The following is a 20,108-nucleotide window of genomic DNA, read 5'->3' on the forward strand; positions in this document are numbered from 1 at the left end:
GAATCTTCTCACTCATTACTTCCTCTCTTTTTCTTTATGCCCTTCTTTCTGAGAGAATTTGTCAAGAATGGCTTCAACATTATTGATTTCATTCCCAGGAGTATAAATTCTATTTTTTATTGTTTGTAAGCTGCATTTAATCTCAAGGGAAATACATTCCTTTTCAAAATATTTCCTCTTTATCTATTTCTATTTATTATACTCCAATCTCCCTTTTCATCTCAATCTCTCAATTTACCGTATAATTTTTCGTTTCTTGGTTCACAGAGCAAAGAATTTCCTGAAATTTTATCGAGAACACAGGCACAGCACTTTCCAAAGCACGCTTCTGCTTCCTCTAACAGTGCTGTTTCAAAGACCCTTCCTCTGATGCTTCAGCTTAATATTTCTGTCCTCATGCTATATCATCTTGAAAAAAATAAGTCTGAGATAAATGGCCGAGATGTTCGTTGTTCTTATTTCTACTTCTGCTTATTCATCAAGGAACAAGAAACTTATAGCCTTTTCCTATTTGCTACATATGTAAATTTCCTCCTTAGTTCCCCTGAGTGCCCATCAGGTTGTAATGTGATCTAGTCCTCCTTTTTGCTCTGATGTTGGAGAGCTATTTGGTGTGCAGCCTTTAGCCAGCTTTGTAGTTTAACATAGCCAACTATCATTAAACTTTCTAGTTTAAAAAGCCAATTATTCTTTAATATGCTGGTGCTTTAAAGAGGGATATCTTAGTACCACTCCCTCATTATCCCTCTATGGTATTTAGAATTTATTCCTGAATAGGCTATTTCCGCATTTATGACTAAAAATCTACAACCTTTACCATGGCCACTCCACAGCTCATTTCTCTGCAAATGCAGATTTTATGTCACAACTGATGCTTTGTAAGGGTGTTAAAAGGCTCTGAATACCCTAGTCCACAGTTCCCATATGAGGGAGATTTGAATTCCTTCACTCTGATGGAAGAAAGTCCAGGCTTGTGAGATTTCTTGAAATATTTTTCCACTAATCGTTCCACCATTATACCTATGGGCTTTAAAGATTTAACTCATGGGTATTCTTCCTGTTTTCTAGCAGGACATTGTATAATACTCCTAATTCCCAGTGCTATTGAAATTCTGCATCTCCTCTTGAGTTTTGTATCTGTAGGGAATGGCTGGCTACTCAGAGGTCATTGTATTTCTATCATCATAACTCAGAATGAAGTGGGCTATGATTATGTCACTCTGCTGTATAAAATCCTTCAAGGGTTTCCAACTGTATGTAGTGTAAGGCATAAAAGCCTCTCAGAATAACATGTGAGCTCTTTACAACATGGCACCAAACTATCTCTTCAACTTCATATTTATTCACTTCCTTCCATATATCTCAAACTCTCACCATACTAGATTATTAATCTTTTTTCCCAAACATGCCAGGTAATTTCAGACCTTTCTATTTCTGTTCATATATGGTTCCCTCTGCCTGAAATGCCTTGCCTCTCTTGGCTCAGTGGAAAATTCTCATTTATCCTTTGAAGTGGAATGGAAATGACATCTCTCCTTTGCAGTATACCCAGATGCTCAAAGCAAGATAAATTATATCATTCTCTGCAGCCCCATTGCTGTGGTCTGAATGTTGTGTCCCCCTAAAATTTATCTGTTAAATCCTCACACCCAACGTGATGATATTTGGAAGTGGGGCCTTTGGGAGGTGATTTGGTCATGAGGGCAGAGCCCTCATGGGTGGGGTTAGTGCTTTTGTAAAAGAGGCCTGAGAGATCTCCCTAGGCTTTTCTCAGGGAAATTATCTTCTGATAGAACATTGAATTTTTCCTCCCTTTTATTGCCTCTGTTCTCTGTCTCCAGAACCCCAATAAAAGAAATAGCAAACATTCATGCTGCTTTATATTTCTTTCATATATTCCATTCTTTTGCCTTTGGCTCAGGTCTGCAGGATTCTACTGACTTTATCATCAGATCATCGACATGGTTGTTAAACATAGCCATTCTCTTATTCAGTCTGTCCAATGAATTTTTTTATTTTTTTAGTGCCAAACATATTTTTAATTACCACGTACTCATTTTTGTTCTGATTGCTCCTTTTTTTGCAGTAGCAGTCTGTTCTGACTTATGTATGTGACATCCTTCCAATCTCACTGGAGTCCTTTGTTAATGTTTTAAAAATTGTTTTGTTTCCTGAGTGATCTGTGTTTCCTAAAAACACAGTTATTTTATTTGTGAATTTTAATGTTTCTCATGCATGTGATTTCTTTTTCTCTCATGTTTGTTGATCCTTGGTTGTTCGTTCTTGTTTATGAAGAAATATCTCATTACTCTATTAAGTAATGAGAGTTTCATTTGGATTTGTATAGATCTGTTCCCAAAAAAACTTCTCCCTGGATGATTCTGTACCAGTAGGTGGGGTATGATTACTGGAAAGCCACGTTTAAGAGTTGTGGTTAAAGGGTCAGTAGGCTGTGGATAGCAAGTAAAAAAAAAGGAGGACTTGACTTTGGCAGTGGTTTATTTTGATGTATTCCTTCTTGAGAAAGGCTGCCTTGCCTTTCTTTTTTCATGAGGTACAAACTGTGTGTTTTAGAGTTTTCTAGAACTCTGTTTTGCTTCCCTTTCATGGTCTTACACTCGAAAAAGAGGCATCTCCTTGTGGGTGAGACACTTTCTTTAGAGTGCACAGCTTGGATTTTTAAGTGGGAGCAAAAAGTTATCTGCTGTATATATTTGGGGGGAAGTCAGGGAAGAGTGACGAGGTCCAACTAGCTGAGACTTCCCAGCTTTAGTTCTTTAAACCAAATCTATTCAACATATATTTATTGAATGACAAGAGTACAAAAATGGCTAGAAATTTTGCCCATCCCCGTCCCCATGCACCTTTGCAATATGACTTTGGAACCCCCTAGCACGAGTTGGGGTCGATTTCTCTACCCCCTTGAATCTGGGCTTGGCCATGTGACTTGCTTTGTTCAATGGGACTGTAAAAAAGTGACCTGAAAGAGAGTTGAAAATCTCTTGAACACTGGGGCTTGTTCTCTCTTGCGGCTCTTGTAGGGAAGATAGATGAAAGACCAGAAAGTTAAAAATACATTCTTTTACATATGAATTCTGAGATATCAAAAGCAACAGTGCTGGGAAGAAGCCCAAGAGGATATAAGAAGAGGCATGTGGCCCATTTGCCTTTATGGCTCTGATCAACGGCCTGTTAGACACTAAGCATATGAAAAAAGACTTCTCTTGATTATCCAACCAGCAGCCAACCCACAGCTGACCATGGATGCTTGAAAGAGTCCAGCAGAGACAAGCTGAGCTCACACAGGTAAGAACTGCTTAGCTGATCCAAATCATGAACTGAATAAAGAGTTAGTTATTTGTTTTATTGTTTGTTTGCTTTTTGTTTTTCATTAAAACTCCTTTAATGAGGTGAGGAACTCTTTTTTTCTTTTTTTGCAGAACGCGGGCCTCTGACTGTTGTGGCGTCTCCCGTTGCGGAGCACAGGCTCCGGACGCGCAGGCTCAGCGGCCATGGCTCACGGGCCCAGCTGCTCCGCGGCATGTGGGATCTTCCCGGACCAGGGCACGAACCCGTGTCCCCTGCATCGGCAGGCGGACTCTTAACCACTGCGCCACCAGCGAAGCCCCGAGGTGAGGAACTCTTAATAGTAAACTCAACAGCTGAGTAACAGGATGATGGTGCAACAGTAGTTAAGAGTTGTTATTTGAAGCCATGAAGTTTTGGAGTAGATTATTGCACAGCAAAAGCTAACTGATATAAGCACCAAATTGTATTAGTGTTCCAGGTACTGTGAATACAAGATAAACAAAAGTAGATAAGGCCTTTGCCCTCAGCTGGTGATAAACAAAGAAATAAATGAGGAAGACAATTTCAGAGAGTAATACAGTGTGAAGGAAAGGAAACAGGGAGATGTGACAGAGTGACTGCCTAGGGTTGGGATCTAATTTAGATATTGTGGCCAGAAAAGAATTCTTTGAATAGCTGAAGTGTGGGCCAAGATCTGAATGATAAGGAAGAGCCAACCACGTGAAGGTCTAGAGATATTTGTTCCAGACAAAGGAAACAGCAAGCGCAAAGGCACTGAGGTGGGAACACATATTAAAGGGACATAAAAAAGGTCAACAAAGCTGTAATATAGTGAGCAAAGGAGAGACTGAGTGAAAGGTTATAAAGTCAGGGAAACAGACCACATGGGAAGACTTGGACAATAATTAACATATTAATTACCTTAATGCTTGTGCCATATCTCATTCCTGTCCTTTAGATTTGTGGACTAGGAGCTTGGAGTTTTAAAAGACTCCTGTGGGAAGGATCCCTCTTCCCTCTAGCATTTGGGCTACAACTTCCTATGATCTGTTTTCATCAGTCAGATCCATCTGCTTTCCATCTTCTAGGATTGCGTCAAAATGTCCTCCAGCTGCCTGTCCATTATAGGTTATTGCAAGGTTTTGAATATAGATCCCTGTGCTATATGTAGGTCCTTGTTGTTTGGATTAATTCTTTTTAAAACACAGGGTTGTTGGTGTTTTGTTTTTACATTTTTAAGGACCTTGGTATATGTCAGTCCTTAATTCAGTCTTTAATTGAAATCTTCTTATCTCATTTTTAAATTTGTAGCTCTGAGCTCATCTTAATCTCCTTTTGTTACCCTCTATTTTTCTCTTTGTTTCTTCTCCTGTCGACTTGTCTCTAGAGTGGCTGGTAAGAGGTGAGGCCTCAGTAGGATATCTGCTCACTACCCAATAAATATTTATTTGGCATCTTTTACCTGCAAACAAAATTGAGGCCCTTCTCCCCCACCAGTTATCCCTGCAAGCACCTGCCTTCCTCAGTTCCAGCTGAGTCGAGGATAGCTCATCAAAAAAACCTCATGCTGGGACACTGAGGAAACACAAGGGTTAATTCTTCCCTGTCCCTTAAATTTCACTGGACCCTTCAGGTGTTTCATTTCCTAGGGAGGTGTTGCTTTTGACATGTCAGAATTCATATGCCAAAAATATGTATTTTAACTCCCTGGTTTCCTTCCTTCCTATCTATCTACCTATCTATCTAGCCATCCATCTATTATCTATCATCTATCTATGTATCTCCATTGAATTTGGGGGGCCATATGTCAATAGGGGATGGCACATAGGATGTCATACCTGGAAGGGATGGACCACATAAACCCATTGAGAACAGAAGACCCTTCGCCCTTGCAAACCAAGAGTTTGCTTGGTAGGCATTTGTAAAGTTTCCAGGCACAGAAATCTTAACTCATCTCCCTAAAGCAAATAAATATACTTTTGTACAGAGATTAGAGTACTTGAAAGGTGATATTAGCTACCTTCAGAGCCCAGTACACACTCATAATATTTTATTGCACAAATCTGTTGGGTCCTTTGCAGAACTCCAGAGTAAAATAAAGAAAATGTTTGCTTGTCCTGTTGCCATATGGGAGCTACATTCCTTCTCTTAAACCCAGAATCAGGAGGCCAAACCATCTTGAAGAAAGAGAAAAGGAGGCCAACATCCTCTTCTCTGCCTCAGGGCCATTGCATGTGCTACTTCCTTTGCCTGGGACACCCTACTCCCTGCTCCTCCTCCAAGTCTCTTACTTATTCTGTCTCTTACTTACACTTCTGGTCTCAGCTTGTAAGCTGTTTGCTCAGAGAGGCCCTCCTTTCCTGCTTTTCTAATCTTCCCTTCCCGCCCCCAATATAGAGGATGCTGCTGATGCCCTGTCCAGGTCCCCCTCCCTGGTGGGACCTCAGGTGATGTGAGTATTCATTGCTAAAAGGGAGCTGCCTTGCCTGGGAAGTTACTCCTGGCCAGCGGTCAGTCAGTGGCCAATGATTGACCAGGGTACAAAAGGCCGGCTGCCTGGCCTCAAGGTGGACCAAAGACTTCCAGGGTATCGAGCTGAAGTTAGTCTCCAGCTGAGACCCCAGCTTTGCTTAGTTTTCTTCTCCTGTCTTCTCCTGCTTCCTTCACACCCCATCCACAGAGAGCGCTCCCCTAATAATTCACTTCCACCAAGATCACCACCATCTCAGGCCCTGCTTCTAGAAATCCTGACTTCAGCCACTTAGGATGCTTTATTTAAGAGGTTTATCCATCTACATAACTGAGAACAACTTTTCTGTCTGATCCCTGCACCTGTAACCACGATGGAGATTCACGTGGGCAGACTCATATGTGAATAACATCCCCAGAACTGGCCACACAGTAGCCCCCTCTCCCCTAAGAGCTTCTCATCTGGGAAGTGGAGGTGGGAAAAAAAAAAAGAGAGAGACACTGCACACAAGCAATTCACCCTGGAGGCTGTGCTGACATTGCAGAAGCAAAGCTGTTTGTCTGACCTAATAAAAAGGGCTATATTTTAGAGGCTTTAGTGAAATCATTTAATCTAAAATTCAATATAAATGCTACTCTGTGTTAATCTTTAAGAACCAACAAGTCAATCCCAGATCTGTTCTTTCCCTGAAATGAAACTAATTTGGTTAAAGACAGGGGTTTTTTGAGTTTATTTATCAGAAAGTTCAAAGTTCAAAGCCATGATTAAGTATCTTCTCCACAGTATAGCCCCTTGGGAGCAACAGTAACAGCACAAAACTAATAAAACATAATAAATTCACCGTTAAAGAGCCTATAGAGACATTGACTAATGGCATGAGACCCACAGAATAGCTCAGAAATAAGTTCATATGCAAATATTGTTAAACGCCAGTCCCCTGTCACTTACACATCCAGTACTTAAAATTTAGACTATTTGAAAGTGACTCTGAGATGTAACAATTGTGAATTTTTGTGTGGCAGGGCGGGGTGGGGGGGGGATGAACTTACGTCACACATGGAGCTGGATGCTGAAGCTGTAGATGGTAAGTGAACCAACTGACCACTCAGCATCTACTTGGCACGTGTGTAGAAACTCCCACGAAGGGATTTAAAATCTTTACAACTGTTACTGTTCCTAATGGAAGTGCAGAGGCGGAGGAGAGGAATGGCAAGTAGGGATTTGAGGATACCCAAGACTAAAAGTCTTGCAGCTGTCAAATCTTAGTGCGTCCATGTCAGTCACTATGGTGTCTGCCTTAGAAACTGATTTTCCAAATGCACGTTCAGGAAACAAAAGGACTAGCATTCCGTCTTACGGAAGAAGATAGAGCTTAGACATCTGTTGAATTAGAATTTGAAGGTGGTCAAAGTGGCCATTCTCCCTCTGATTTCCCCAGCTTCCCCACCTGCAGTTCGAGAAGCTGTCTCTTTACAGTCTCAGGCAGGCTCATTCCACTCAGTCCCTTCGCAGTGTAGGTTTGCTTTTCCTTCTGCATCTTTGCCTTTCTTTTGATGGCACCATTATCGTCTTAGTTGCTGAAGTTTCAAACCTTGGCCCCTATACCTTTAGCCTTCTTAGTTCTTCTTTTGCTATATTATCTTCAGGGCCAGTACCATCCATAGTCCTGGCTGTGATTCCTTGACCTCCTCTTGTGATGTGACCATCACTTTCATACCACTTGAGTCATTCACGGACCTGGCCACGCCTTGGATCTTGGTATTACTCTGAGTCTTCCTCCTCTAACAGCATGATTGCGGGGACCCACTGGGAGAATTCTCTACTTCGGCTCTACTGCCTACATGTCCCCCTACGCCAGCTTATACTGATTTTTTTCTTATCACTTGAAGCATGTGAGATTAACTGTTTTGACTCTTTTCTCTTGTTTTAAAGAAAACCACACCAAGATCTATGTGTTTCCTCCCAGAAAGGATAGAGATATGCAACAAGGAAGGGAAAAATGTGTCTGCAAATCTGCACCTTGAAGTCCCATGTATTTAAAACTCATTCTTGTTTGCCTTTTATATTCCTATAAAAATGTATAGAGAATCTTATCCCCCCAAATTCCAAATAAGATAAAAATCTTGTGTTTGGACAGCACCAATCAAAGAGGAGGAGACCCTCTCACCCTGCTGCCCACGAGCAAAGGCTCAGCTACACGGTAAAACAATCCCTCTGAAATACGTTCCACCAGCAAATGAACCATAGTAACTCTGGGGCCCAGGGCCGTCCTGACTAAAACCAGAAGACAGGCATAGTGTAGGTTATAATACCTGAATAGTACCTGGCTTTGGGTTTGATAGATAAAGGCTTTAACCAGTTTTATTCTTTTAATATCTCATAATGCTTATCTCATTTCCATCAAATGGAATAAAAGCATGCTATTGGCTGGTGAGAAGATGTAACCCCAATGTTGACCTACCCTACACCTAGTGTGAATTCTGAAATCAACTCCACTGGTCATAGTAGCTTCTCCTTCTACCTCTTTGCCTCGATTTTCCCCTGGAACCTACTAGCCCAGGAGCTCCAGTCTCACAACTCTCTGATCTCACTTGTTTCAGCCCAGAGTCAGCCACTTCACCAGCTCTTATGAACATCCACTGCCCTTGCCTCCATGAACTTCCATTACCCCTGCCTTCCCATCCTCAGCTGTGCCACTCACTACTCCCTTCAATATCTAGAACAACTATCAGGCAACACTTAGTAAAATCATGAGAGGTATTTGCTCTTTATCTACTGGGTCCTGTGATAGCTCTAACATCCTTGATTTTTCCTTGGTTGACTCCATAACATATTCTTAAAGGACTTCAAACCTATTCCACTCTGATCAAAGGACATATTCCTTTCCCACCGCCAAACCCTGCAAAATCATATTTTGTGGGGACCAAGTCCATCCAATGTGAATTTTCTCAAAATCTTTCCTATCTACATCAAATTTATATTTGTATTTTCCTCTCTCTTTTTTCTTTCTCACCTCAAGTAAAGAAATTTCCTTTGGCATTATCTAATAAAGTTGAAAATGTACACGGCCTATGACCCAATGTTTTTTTTCCCTATCTATTTGTCTCCTAGACCATTTTCCTATTGACTTATTCTACTTACTTTTTAGTGGAACTCTGTCTTTATTAGGGGGCTGAGACTGTAGAGAGAGCTATGCTAATTATGTATGCCCCTTTCCTCCAGAATCTAAACCTTTCCCAAAATAGACACAGAGGTCAGACACTGTCATCATGGAGCTCAGAGTTCAGTAAGGAGGGTGGGGTATAAATTATAATGCAGCATAAGTGCTATAATGGATGTCTACTCGAGCTATGCTCATGACACAAAGAAATGTATTAACTCTCTGTGGGTGGAAGCAAAAAAGCATTATAGACAAGGTACAGCTGAGCCAGGTCTTAAAGAATTAGTAGTTGAGTAGACAAGATGGGGAGGTATCCATTCAATATTTGTCAGATCAGTAAATTAAGGGCATATCACACAGAGAAAGCAACATGTGCAGCAAAAGTGACAAAGTTTAAACAGCTTAGTCTCTTCAGGAAAACTGCCGACTCGGTGTAGCTAAATCAAGAGGGAGGCAGAGAGTGCGGGCAAGCGGGCCTGAGAGCTCAAAAAATAAAATAGAGTATACCTAAGAAAAATTAGATGAAGGAAACGATATTGATAAAAGCAGAAATTATTGGTTTGAAGGGCATAAAAACAGTAGAATTAACTAATTCCAAGAGTTGTTTCTACAAAAGAAAGAAAGAGCAAGGGAAAAGAGAGGGCCAGAGACAGGAAGGATAGGAAGAAGGGGTGCAGGGAGAGAGGATAGACAAAGGTCTGCAAGTTTAATCAAGGGGAAATGGAAACTACATGGAAAATTAATTTACTGAAGATATATTTACAGAGTGCTTAATACTTGCCAGGTCTTGGAGTAGGTGTTGGAGACAAAACAGCTGTATAAAGAGATATGTCTTCTGCCTTGGAGAAGCTGAATTGTGGATGAGGAAGTGCTTCTTTAAACATATAATTATCAGATGAAAATGTAACTACCAATTGAAAGTGGTATGAAGGAAAAGTAAAGAGTCCAATGAGAGGTTATAGCAAGATCAAAAATTAATGTGGGGCTGGGTGCTGGATCATGAAAGGTGTTTTGAAATTGTGACATTTAAGCCAATGTCTGGTGAAGGAGAATGAGTTAACCAGGCAAAAAGTGGCTGGAAATGCAATCCAGGGGGAAAACCAGCCTGTGTGAAGGTCTTGAGGTAGGAAAGAACATGGTCAAGTTCAAGTAACTGGAAGAAGGTTGGGGGGCTGCAGCAAACAAAGGAAGCAGAGAGTTACAAAGACTTATAGGTAGGATGACCGATAGTCCCAGTTTGACCAGGACTGAGGGGTGGGGGTGGGTGCTGGGTTGTGGGAATTTCCCTCTTAAAACTGGGACAGTCCCAGGCTAACCTAGATAAATTGGTCACCTTATTTACAGGCCTTCTTCAACATTTTGGACCTTAGCAGAAGAACAATATGGTGGCCATAATCAAGGCAGCCATAGTGAGGATGGAGAGAAATGAATGGATTTAAGAAATATTTAGAGGTAAGTTGATAGAACTTGATGACTAAATGATAGCCAGGGAAGGAAATAGGGCAGAGGGAATAATCAAGGGAACAATCAATTGACAATTTTTGGCTTTAGAAACCAAAGGAATATGCATAAAAAAGGAATAAAAGCACCAAAAAAATGACACTAAATTTGTTCATTGACATCAACTGTCAAATCAGAGCTCCTGATTTTATCACCATTGAGCTATACAGAAATAAATTTTAGTACCCTCCATCTCTTCCATTCCTGGGGTTGAAAAGGAAACTAGGCCTGGTGGAAACCCAAATGTGCTTGAGAAAGAATTTGGAAGTCAGTTTCAACCTTTAAAGAAAGGGAGTGTTCCTCACCCTAGTAAGGGGGTATGACTCAACATAATGAGAAACGAAAAGTAGGAAGCCTTTAATACCGAGTGCATTCATCTTGCATTCAGATGGCACGTCAAAGACTGTATTACTCTTGCCCCTCCCCCCACTCCCAACTCGCAGACTCCCTTATTTAACCCAGAGGAAATTGCAACTGAATTATGAAGTCCTTTCAAAACTAGACATTTGACACATCTGTTACAGAAGCCTTATAAAAAGCACACTGGATACCTGTAAATTTTATGATTATGTCAATTCAAACTCAAAGACACTCACATGAATTAAAAAAATATATATTTCCAGCTCAAATCTCAAGAGTTTCTTCTGCCTGCCGTTGAGATATGGGGAATATTTGCTGTATGCACTAAATTCTTTTCTTTAACTGCCCATGTCAGGAGAGCACAGGACTGGAATGAAGATGAGCACAGTAGACCAAGGATGAGAGCTTATTGAACACGTAGATTTAATCCAGGTTCAAAAGCACAATCCCAGTGAGATCTAAATCAGGTATCTGGACAAGTGAGAACTTGATTTCCAATACCCCTGAATCCTCAATGGAAGGATGCTTTTTTTTTAGACATGGGAGCAGAATGCCAAGTCTGGGATGGGCTACCAACATCATTCAGCGCAAACTTATATCTACAGTTTGTTTTTCAAGCATTCATTCACTCATTCATTAATTTAACAAATAGTTATTGAGCACCTACTTCTAGGAATTTGGGATATGTCCATGAAAACAGATACAAATCCTTCCTCTCAGTGATTTTAGATTCTAAAGAAGGGATTCAAGTAATAAACAATAAGAATAAGCAACATACGTAATGCATGAGTAAGTTTTACAGTACCATCTGGTGGAAGGTGAAAGCAGTTCCATAACAAAAGAAAAAGGAGGGCAGGGTAAAAGAGATCACAGTGATTGTGAGAGGAGGGGCAGGTTGCAATTTAAATAAATTGGTTGAGTAGCTCTCCTTGTGAAGACAACGTTTAAAAACATATTTGAAAGAGGTGAGGGAATCAGCCATGGGGACCTTTAGGAGGAGAGCCTGGTTGATTGTTGTTGTTTCTTTCCTCCACATAGTCCAGAGTCATCTAAAATGGGACTTATAGCCAAGTGCTCCACTAGGCTCAGAAGCTGGGTTTTGCTTGTGTCGCACCCATAAGTCATGTGACCTGATCAATTTCATCTGTAATACTCTAAACTTAGCCCACCACCCTTACAATTTCCATGCTTCCAGAGCCTCCTCTGCAGTTCTTGCTGTGTTGTAGCTTGACAGAATGCCTTGAACTTGTCTGTTTGGGTGTCTATCTTCTGTACAAGGCAGTAGAGAAGCTCAGAGATTAGGGCAAATCAAATTAGAAACTGACTCTGCAGCTTAACACTGACCGTCCTTGGGCAAGTTAGTTAACCTCTATGAGTCTCAATTTTCTTATCCGTAAAGTAAGATAATAATATCTACTAAGTAGAGTTGTCATTAGTATTAACCAGAGAAATTGTAGAGCGCTTAGCATAAGTGCTTGGCAAAACAGTAAGCACTTCATTAAAGCTAACACTTCTTGATGGTACTCATATCAGAGCCATCTCTTTGTTTTTTTTTTTTTTTTTTTTTTTTTTGCGGTACGCGGGCCTCTCACTGTTGTGGCCTCTCCCGTTGCGGAGCACAGGCTCCGGACGCGCAGGCTCAGCGGCCATGGCTCACGGGCCCAGCCGCTCCGTGGCATGTGGGATCTTCCCGGACCGGGGCACGAACCCGCGTCCCCTGCATCAGCAGGCGGACTTTCAACCACTACGCCACCAGGGAAGCCCCAGAGCCATCTCTTTGGAGGCAAGCTCCCTCTTGTATTCCATTCTAGTTTACCAGTGTCCACCTTAGAGCCTGGCGTGGGTAAGTATGGTTATGAGCAATGGAATCCAGTTCTGCCAAGACTACCCAGAAAAACATGCCTGAAGCCCCACTGGAGAACTCGCCCTCTGTACCTGGCCGGTAAATAGCCATCCATCTATTCACCAGGATGAGAAGTTTAAACACACACACAATAATCAGACTTTATCCTTCTTTTTTTTTTTTTTCCCCTGAATTTACTATCTTGGGAAGAGTGGAGTAACCAGGTAAGAAATATTTGGCAAAGTTTTTCTTTCCTTGTAACGTGCTATTAAAGGAGACTGTTTCTTATCCAAATTGTAGTATTTCTTGGTCCTTCTTTGTTTCAAAATGTATTCTTTGTCTACAATTAAAGCATAATGTTAATAATAAAATTAATTCTCTGGTGTATCAGCTGCAATATAAAGGTAGGATGTGATTCTCTATATAGAAGGGCTTCATAAAGAGAATCAAATCTCTGATCCCAAATGCCTTGCAGTGTGGATAGAAAGTTAGGTACCAGATTAAAAAGATTTTTCCCAAGTCTCCTTTCTTACTGCATTTTAGAGTTTCAGAATTATAACATCATGGTGCTCAGACTCTGTTAGTAAGCATTAGTCTCTGGTGGCTAATGGGCAAAGTCCATAATTACCCCGCCCTTCTGGATGTCCCAGCAGGAAACAAGTGGTTATGACATGCAGGCATCTCTGAAGTCTCTTAAGGTTGAGGGGCTCTGGGTGGAAACGACATGCTGGGCCAAGGAAAGTGGCAATATGATCATTCTTGCTGTGAGCTGATTTGGATACAGATGTTAAGGAAAGAGGTCATGGTTATCTGACACTTTTCTATATCCAAGTTTCACAAGCTTTGGTGTGCGAACCAAATCCAGCCTATTGCCTGCCTTTGTAAGTAAATCTTATGGTTGCTTGTAGTGGTCACTCCTTTTCTTTTCACATAGTCTCCTGGCTTGTCAAGTATGCGTCCACAGCTGAATAGAAATCCTACCAATCTTCCGCTTTCCTGGTTGAAGTCCACGATCTAGAAAAGAGGTCGGCAAACTATAACCCACAAGCCAGTTCTGGCCCGTTGCTTGTTTTGTCAATAAAGGTTATTGGAACACATACACACCCATTCATTTATGTATTGTCTGTGAGTGCTTTCAAGCCATAATGGCGACATTGAGTAGTTGCAACAGGGGCGTGCTAAGCCAAAAATATTTATCGTCTGACCCTTTACAGAAAGTTTTGCCAACCCTCCATTCTGTACGAATAAAGTTTTCTGAAGAATTTGCACCCAGAGAAGCTTGTGAAAGAATTAAATCATCACCCACATATGGCAGTAGACACCTGTATTCACACTCCGGCAAATCTGGGGACTGGCTTTGGGCCTCAATGCAGCAACTTGATGCAGCAGAAAGCCATCACCTCTCACATTAAATTAAGGCTGTGGATGTGAAACGGATGGGTCTTGTGGTTTTGTTGGTATTTAATTTTTTCAAATTTTTTCCTTTGTTTTACAACTGTGTAAGAGCTAAAAGAATAAGGAACTTTTAACTAAGACATCTATTTGTAAATATTTAATTTATATTTGAATAAAAATAACTTAAGTGACACTAGAACTTCTGGAGAAGTTTTATAAGGGGATCTGTAAATTTCTCGGGTTTGAGAAACAAAAGTGAAGCAACTTTTCCTGTTGGTTGAGGAGCCAGTGGAAAGAAGTAATGGGGGAAAAATGGGTGTAGACAACTGTTTTGAAAAATTTACTGTGAAAGTCAGAGTAATATTAGCAATAGTGTGCAGGGGAGGGTGAGATTCAAAAGAGGCTTTTGTGAGTACTTTTTTTAATAGAAGAGGCTTCTCTATTTAAATTTCAAAGGGATTCTTGTTGGCAATCATTGATCTGTTTACTGCCCTGATAATTTTCCAAAATGACATACAAATGGAATCATATAGTGTGTCCCTTTCTGAGTATGTCTTCTTTCACTTGGCAAAAAACACTTCAGATTCATCCATGCGGTTGTGGGTATCAATAGTTCATTCCTTTTTATTCTTGAGTAGCCGCCCATCGTATGGATGTACCACCGTTTCTTTAACCATTCACTACTTAAAGGGCATTTGCATCGTTTCCAGATTTTGACAGTTATGACGAAACCTGTAATAAACATTCACACACAGGTTTTTGTGTGAAAATAAATTTTACTTTTTCTTGGGTAAATCCCTGGGAGTGGCATTGCTGAGTCATATGATCATTGTATGTTTAATTTTACCATAAACTGACAAGCTGTTTTCTAAAGTGGCTGTACTATTTTGTTGAATTTAATTTTTTCAAAAATTAGTCAATGAGCTCATTTTTTTCCCTCAAGACTGCTTTGGCTATTCGGGGTCTTTTGTGGCCCCATACAAATTTTAAGATTTTTTGTTCTAGTTCTGTAAAAAATGCCACTGGTAGTTTGATAGGGATTGCATTGAATCTGTAGATTGCTTTGGGTAGTATAGTCATTTTCACAATATTGATTCTTCCAATCCAAGAACATGGTATATCTCTCTATCTGTTGGTATCATCTTTAATTTCTTTCATCAGTGTCTTTTATAGTTTTCTGAGTACGGGTCTTTTGTCTCCCTAGGTAGGTTTATTTCTAGGCATTTATTCTTTTTGTTGCAATGGTAAATGGGAGTGTTTCCTTAATTTCTCTTTCAGATTTTTCATCATTAGTGTATAGGAATGCAAGAGATTTCTGTGCATTAATTTCATATCCTGCAACTTTACCAAATTCATTGATTAGCTCTAGTAGTTTTCTGGTGGCATCTTTCGGATTCTCTATGTATAGTATCATGTCATCTGCAAACAGTGACAGTTTTACTTCTTTTCCAATTTGTATCTCTTTTATTTCTTTTTCTTCTCTGATTGCCATGGCTAGGACTTCCAAAACTATGTTGAATAATAGTGGCAAGAGTGGACATCCTTATCTTGTTCCTGATCCTACAGGAAATGCTTTCAGTTTTTCCCCATTGAGAATGATGTTTGCTGTGGGTTTGTCATATATGGCCTTTATTATGTTGAGGTAGGTTCCCTCTATGCCCACTTTCTGGAGAATTTTTTTTATCATAAATGGGTGTTGAATTTTGTCAGAAGCTTTTGCTACATCTATTGAGATGATCATATGGTTTTTATTCTTCAATTTGTTATTATGGAATCAGACTTCCTAACTTCAGACTATACTACAAAGCTACAGTAATCAAGACAATATGGTACTGGCACAAAAATAGAAATATGGAACAGGATAGAAAGTCCAGAGATAAACTCTTGCACCTATGATCAACTCATCTATGACAAAGGAGGCAAGGATATACAATGGAGAAAAGACAGTCTCTTCAATAAATGGTGCTGGGGAAAGTGGGCAGTTACATGTAAAAGAATGAAATTAGAACACTCCCTAACACCATACACAAAAATAAACTCAAAATGGATTAGAGACCCAAATGTAAGGCCAGACACTATAAAATTCTTAGAGGAAAACATAGGAAGAACACTCTTTGACATAAATCACAGCAAGATCTTTTTTGACCCACCTCCTAGAGTAATGGAAATTAAAAAAATAAACAAATGGGACCTAATGAAACGTAAAAGATTTTGTAAAGCAAAGGAAACTGCAAACAAGACGAGAAAACAACCCTTAGAATGGAAGAAAATATTTGCAAACAAATCAATGGACAAAGGATTAATCTCCAAAATATATAAACAGCTCATGCAGCTCAATGTTAAAAAAACAAACAACCCAATCCAAAAATGGGCAGAAGACCTAAATAGACATTTCTCCAAAGAAGACATACAGATGGCCAAGAGGCACATGAAAAGCTGCTCAACACCACTAATTATTAGAGAGATGCAAACCAAACTACAATGCGGTATCACCTCACACCAGTTAGAATGGGCATCATCAGAAAATCTACAAACAACAAATGCTGGAGAGGGTGTAGAGAAAAGGGAACCCTCTTGCACTGTTGGTGGGAATGTAAATTGATACAGCCACTATGGAGAACAGTATGGAGGTTCCTTAAAAAAACTAAAAATAGAATTACCATATGACCCAGCAATCCCACTACTGGGCATATACCCAGAGAAAACCATAATTCAAAAAGACACATGCACCCCAATGTTCATTGGAGCTCTATTTACAATAGCCAGGTAATGGAAGCAACCTAAATGCCCACTGACAGACGAATGGATAAAGAAGTTGTGGTACATATATACAATGGAATATGACTCAGCCATAAAGAGGAATGAAATTGGGTCATTTGTAGAGACCAATCCACGGATTGGATCTAAAGACGGTCATACAGAGTGAAGTAAGTCAGAAAGAGAAAAACAAATATCGTATATTAACACATATATGTGGAACCTAGAAAAATGGTACAGATGAACCAGTTTGCAGGGCAGAAATAGTGACACAGATGTACAGCACAAACGTATGGACAACAAGGGGGGAAGTGGCGGGGGTGATGGTGGTGGTGGGATGAATTGGGTGATTGGGATTGACATATATACACTAATATGTATAAAATGGATAACTAATAAGAACCTGCTGTATAAAAAAATAAATAAAATAAAATTCAAAAATTCAAGAAAAAATTAGGGAATGAAATTAAAATGCATAAAAATAGGTATAAAATAGGTAACTAATGAGAACCTGCTGTATAGTACAGGGAACTCCATTTTGTTGTACAGTAGACACTAAAGCAACATTGTAAAACATCTATATGCCAATTAAAAAAAAAAAAAAGCCAAAGGCAAGAACCTGTACAGAGGAACAGAGGGAAGATACAAAATGCAGTCGGCATAGGTGAATATTAAAGATTCCAGAAAAAAGAACAGGATGGGATCCAGAGAACAGGCTGGCCTTACCCAGAGAAACATCACCTTTCTCACTGTGAGAGGAGAGAGGACAGGAAGGTTGAGGCAGACGTTGGCTTCTTCTCAGAGCCGAGAGGTAGCGTCCATCGTTGAAACAGAAACTAGCAAAAGGGGAAAGGAGGTCGAAGTTCGAGAAGAGGGGAGAAGATTTCAAGCAATCTTTGCCGAGTGTGGAGAAACAGGCTGCCTAGAGAAATGTGGTGAGATGTATGGGTGGCATTGGGCTGGTCATCAGTGCTACCAATGTGCTTGTTTGGAACAAAATGGGTTTATGATAGCAGCCAGAGAGTAACCAAAAGGATGATAATTAATCTCAAGCAGGACAGACAAGAAAATGAAGATGGGGGGATGATGGATAGGAAGAAAGTAAAAGAGTTGTTTCAATTATTAAGCTATTGTCGCAGCTTTCAACTCACCTGGAGCTGGCACTGGTGCTCTGAAAGTGACATTTGGGCATGGCCAGCTGGCTTCCTATTAGACTCTGCTGAGAGAGAGAGAGAGAGAGAGAGAGAGAGAGAGAGAGAGAGAGAAACTAGAGGGTGATTGCAAGGCTGGAGGTGGGAGGAGGGACTTGCTTGTCCCTGTATGCCTGTTGTTCCTGCGACCATCACCCTAGCAATGCTTCTTCACGTTGGCAGTGACACTGCCTTCCTGAAGCAGCAGCTGAAGCCAGTTTGCAGCTTTTCCGTCACTCTCAGAACTAGCTTCATGGCACCCTCTCAAAGACAGCAGACCCAGCCAAGCAGTGCCCCTCCTCAGAGATCTGGGACCTAGCACCAGGGGACCCCTCCTCCAAGCTGCTGTGTTTTAGCAATTCCAGCATTTTCTCTCTGTTTCTTCCTTCTAGTGATGCTAGCTGCTTCCTGCAGTCACACCTGAAAGTTAGAGAGTTTGGCCTTTTCAGTTCTTCAATACCCGTTAACACTCTTTCATATTAAATTCTTTCTGCTCAACTAACTGTGGTGCCTTCTCTTGAACGAGCTTTGAGGGATACAGGAAACATTGAACTAGAGGTACCTAAGAAGTGCAGGAAGAGTAGTAATAAAAAAAGTTTGAGGAAGTAAATTGGAAGGATAGAAGGTCTGCATGCTTGAATTAGGAATTTAGAATGGAAAAGTTTGGAAGTGAAGACAAGGTGAAGGGTGCTTTGGCCAGAGTGGATGGCTGAGATGGAGGGGAAGGTTATTAGAGGTGAAGAAATCATAGAACTGAGATGCATTACAAAGCCATTGAAATCAGCCTAGATGCTGGCAAGGGCTGGGATGGAAAGGAAGAATGTGTGACAAGAATTAAGTAGAAGGTGGTCAAAAGGTACAAACTTCCAGTTATAAGATAAATAAGTACATGGGATGTAATGTGCAACATGATGATTATAGTTAAGACTGCCATATGGTATATTTGAAAGTTGTTAAGAGAGTAGATCTTAAGAGTTCTCATCACAAGGAAAAAAAAATACTTTTTTTTTTTTTTTTGTATCTGTAAGAGATGATGGACATTAACTTACTGTGGTAATCATTTCACAATACATATAAGTCAAATTATAATTCTGTATATCTTAAATTTATACAAAGCTGTATGTCAACTGTATCTCAATATAGCTGGGGTAAAACTGGGGAGAAATTAAATAAATAACAAGGCAAGGTCCAGAATGTCATTAGATGAATGGGATATGGAGGGGATAGGGTGTCAGAACTGAGTGACTTGAACTTGAGAAGAATAGTTTGTTTTTTAATGAGATGAAGTTATAAAATTTTACTGAGAGATATGCAAAGACTTGAATAAATGAAAAATATACACCAAAAACCTGAAGGGAAAGACTCAGTTATCTCCAATTATTTCTAATCTTAATCCCAATGGAACTTCTTTAGACCTTGATTCTCATCTATAAGAATATCCTGGCAGAAACAAATAAAATTTTGGGGGGAAAAAGGGTAATGAACATTCAATAGATATTAATATGTACTATAAAGCTAAATTATAAAACAGCAAATTGATGACAAAGGAATACACAGATAACCATGGAACAGACTAGAGTCTAGAAATAGATCAAAGAAAATTACATGGAAGTTTACAACATTGTAAAGGTGGCATTTCACATTTGTGGTGATAATAATTTGAAGACAATTGCTTAGCCATTTGGAAAAAAATATTAGACTTATACAGGTCAATACATAAAGGAAAAAACCCTTTCTTATTAAGTAATAGAAGTAAGGTTAACAATCAGTGGAAACTGACTCAGTGTTGATGCCTTAAGCCTGATATCTTGTGTACCCTCTGTGGGCCCTTGGCTACTGGTATGGCATCCAAAGGCAGTCCCTTTGGTCAGGAATCTTAAAATTGCAAGTGACAGAAAGCTAAACTCAAGCTGGCTTAAGATAAACAAAATTTCATATATGCAACTTAAAAGCCCAAAGATGTAATTGGGATATGGCCTCTTCAGGAATCTGAAATTGTGTCATTAGAATCTGTTTCATTCAATCTCTGACCGCCACTCTCTTGGCTTCATTGTCCAGTTCTATCACTTGGCGGCAAGATGGAGACCAGCATTTCTGATGCCTACTCCTCCCTGGCTCAAGTGT

The 20,108-nt window shown here is 40.1% G+C and overlaps 1 protein-coding gene across 6 annotated transcripts in view; it reads right to left on the bottom strand.

Moving 5' to 3' along the window:
- The window catches only part of LOC115861121 (uncharacterized), a 341,531-nt gene that overhangs the window by 24,953 nt on the left and 296,470 nt on the right, over window positions 1-20,108 (bottom strand). Inside the window, exons 8-9 of one of the 6 annotated variants that reach the window (XR_009558972.1) lie at window positions 17,946-18,010; window positions 12,971-13,656 (exon numbers count right to left, since the gene is read on the bottom strand). The exons of 4 other annotated variants lie outside the window; for them this stretch is intronic. The gene's annotated coding sequence lies outside the window, so the exon portion shown is untranslated. Of the gene's footprint in view, window positions 1-12,970; window positions 13,657-17,945; window positions 18,011-20,108 lie in introns of those variants that run through there. One more of the 6 variants, XR_009558975.1, reaches the window with a different exon arrangement.

Source organism: Globicephala melas, chromosome 15, assembly GCF_963455315.2.
Source record: "Globicephala melas chromosome 15, mGloMel1.2, whole genome shotgun sequence".
Classification (NCBI taxonomy): Eukaryota; Metazoa; Chordata; class Mammalia; order Artiodactyla; family Delphinidae; genus Globicephala; species Globicephala melas.